At 39.6% G+C, this 3,443-nt stretch overlaps 1 pseudogene; it reads left to right on the plus strand.

The window, feature by feature from the left end:
- Positions 1-686: 686 nt before the first annotated feature.
- LOC110062076 (uncharacterized) lies at positions 687-3,180 on the plus strand (annotated as a pseudogene).
- Positions 3,181-3,443: the final 263 nt, after the last annotated feature.

Genomic DNA, 3,443 nt, shown 5'->3' on the forward strand with positions numbered 1-3,443 from the left:
GAGGTCGAGCAGTCCGAACTAGTTTAGACAAGAAACTCGATACCGAAGAGTTTCTATTTCTATCTCATGGAGAAACTATTTCTTCATGAGAAATCGTGTATACACATCTTTGTATTGATGTAATGAATTGAATAAAGAAATCACACTCGTGTACCCAACCTCGTTCCCAGGGTCTCTCATCTTACCGCCCCCGCCGATTTGACTGCTGTTCCTAGAAATAATGATTCTCTCACAGACATTGCCAATTATCCTCGATTTCCTCTCTCTAATGATGTTGATATGGTTGTACCTTGAGTCCTGAATGATGCAGAGAAATCACTTCTTGCAAATTTAACTGTCGATAAGGACAAAATCCATGCTATTGAAAGTAACACATGTGATCAAGCAGGCTGCACTGAGTGGACGGAAGAGCGTAAATAGAGATTTACCGCTCTAAGTTTTCAACTGATTGCAAAAAGGCAGAGGAATCATTCAAATTTTGCACAATCAATCATGCATCCCAAGCCCTTCAAATCGAAGTATGTTGCACATGGCATTAAATACGAACCCATAGCCCTACAGGAGTATGAGAAGTTTATGTTCAACAGGAAAACACCTGTTGCTTTTCTTAAAAGTGGCCTTGTTGTGTCCAAAGGCTTCCCAGTACTTGGTGCCACCCTGGATGCCAAAATTGTTGACTTTGGATGTTCAGTGTGCTTTGGCTTAGCTGAGGTTGTGTCCACAGACAAAATTTCTTGTGACACCATACACCGAATGCAAATATGGGAGACCACTTGGGCGGCCCGGGCCGAGTTGCATAAAGTCGAGGCTAGTTAGGCCACGAGCGACTTTTCCCTGATGTTTTGATCGTCACGAATGGCTGCACGTGTGCTTACCGAGGATGATATTCCTGGCGCTTCTCTCCCCGGTAGAGCGCCTGCGACTTTAAAGAACGAAGAACTTCGTTTCTGGTTGAAATGCAGAGGCAATTCTTTAAAGGGTTTGAAAACAAAAGCGGCATTAGTAAAGAGGTAAGGCACAAGATTGCTCCGGTGAATGTCACTTATCTTGTGAATAATTACACTTGATTAACCCCAAAACGTAGCCTATGCTGTAGCCTTCTAAACTCAGAAGACTATGACTTTTTTTAATTGAAGGGTTGAAGAGTATATCAGAACGGGCCGAGATCGAAACATAGTAGATCCAGATCCAAACAGCATTTACACAAGATGCAAGGAACACCAAGATGTAAGCAATGGTAACAGTTCAAGAGCTACGTCCCATTCGCAACCTCAGCCAAGCTTCCCTTCAGATGGATGGTCGAGCGATATAAAATGAATGCCTTTTTTTACCCGTGCTGAGATGAACAATCACATGTCAAAGTCAGGTAAAAACATAGACTCGAGTAGCAGTCACTCTGTACCAACTAGTGTGAGAAAAGTGACAACCTTTCTGAACGATGAATATTTGAAGGACTTGTCAGCAGCGAGCGATGAGAACTATTTTTATTTCCGTTGTCATTGCCATCACAGTTTCAAAAAAATGATCCACCACACAACTTAAAGGTTGTGTTGTGTATTTTTAGTGGTGAGGTCACAAATGCCTCTTACTCGTGTGTTGTTGGCGAAGTTGGGTTTTGCAATCACAACTTTGCTCTTTTGCTGAAATTATGCAAGTTCACATTATATGAATGCAAGAGTGTATCTGACTTTGACAGTGAAGAGGACATGCAGCCAAAATGTAGCTGCACGTCACATTTGCAGCAATGGCACCGCAAGGGAAGAAAAGATTCGATTAATCTGCAACCGATAATGGAAGTTTTGGTTACCAAAACTTCCTTAGATCAAGACCAGCAATCAAAACCCAGAGATCCTGGTGTTAAATGTCTTCTATACGAGGCAAGAAAAAACCTCAAGAATCAGCAGGAAGACGAATCCAGATTACTGGAACATTTGAAAGAAATCAACCCCAAAATGGCCCTGGCACAAGTTATGATGCTTAGGACAGAATCAACTTCAATGTTAAAAACTAAGTTTGGTAAAAGTCCTCAGGGACCTTTTGCCAGTTATCAACTATCTGTTACTGAAGATAACTTTTAAGTCTTTTGTGACACTACATCTGTCACCAGGTTAGATCCAGACAACCTTAATGACTTGCAAATAACTGTGTTTCCCAGATTCCCCCTCGACCAATCAAACAAGCAGTTTGAAATATCAGCTGACATTTCTGGTGACGAAAAATCTTTGTTAGAAAAACTCCTGGTAGATGATGACAAAGTAAATGAAATTTAAAGAACACATGGACAGTCAAATTGCCAAGAATGGAAGGATGAAAGAAAGTTCAGATTCACTGCTTAATAATAATCATAATAATAATAATAATAATAATAATAAAGATCTTTCAACAGGGAGCCCACTTCACATACATGTGGTTTTCAGTGGGGCCCTGCAAAAATAAAATTCCAAAAGCTAAAGAAATAGTAGATTAAAAATAATAACATTTAACCATTGTACTAATAGAAATATAGAAAACAGTACAAAAAAAGAAATAAAAGAAATGAAATCCAAAAAAGAAGAAGAAAGAAATCAACCCCAAAATGGTGATCCCTGTGGACTTCAAATTTTGGCCTGATAAGAGACAGGAAGAGGAATCACGAGAACCTAGTGAAGAATCTGCTGAATCCGAAACCTTTCACTTCAAGATACACAAATCATGGGCTCAAATATGAGCCAATTGCACTGGAACAACACCAAAAGTACATGATGTCTATTCACAGGCCTGTGCAGATTTTTAAGTCAGGACTTGTAATTAGCCCAGATTCCCCATACTTGGGTGCCTCACCTGATGCTAAGGGTATTGATCCCGGGTGCTCCAACCCATTTGGGCTTTCTGAAGTGAAGTGCCCTGAGACCAAATATTTAGTGACTCCCCTAGATGCATGTTCTGACAATAGTTTCTTTTTGGAAGAAGTGAATGGGATGCCAAAACTGAAACGAAACCACAAGTACTATGCTCAAGTCCAGGGATTGATGGGGGTAACAGGAGCCAAGTGGTGCGATTTTGTTGTATACACCAGCAAAGGAATGAGCATTGAGCGCATCCCATTTGATGTTCAGTTTTGGAATGGCTTGAGTGAAACGTTTAAATCACATTACTTCAAGCACTTTTTAGCTTTAGCAGCAAGAGAACCAATGTAACATTTTAGCCCTATTGATGTAATTGGTGGGTGGGGGGGGAGTGTATAATAAAGACAATGTAAATTAGTTTTAACTCTTATTCAACAAAACTATATAGAAATATTGTTCTTGTTTTATACAGTGGGTCATCTCATGTATCCACTTATATAAGTACTTGTGTGGAAGAGAATTAAATAAATGTAAAAAATCAGTAGCACTAACATTCTCAATGTTTACACTGGTTTCAATGGACTCTACATTTTTGTACTGATTTGCATGAAAATTTTA

This window comes from Orbicella faveolata, unplaced genomic scaffold, assembly GCF_042242905.1.
Source record: "Orbicella faveolata isolate gen_17 unplaced genomic scaffold, um_ofav_v1 contig_46, whole genome shotgun sequence".
Taxonomy (NCBI): Eukaryota; Metazoa; Cnidaria; class Anthozoa; order Scleractinia; family Merulinidae; genus Orbicella; species Orbicella faveolata.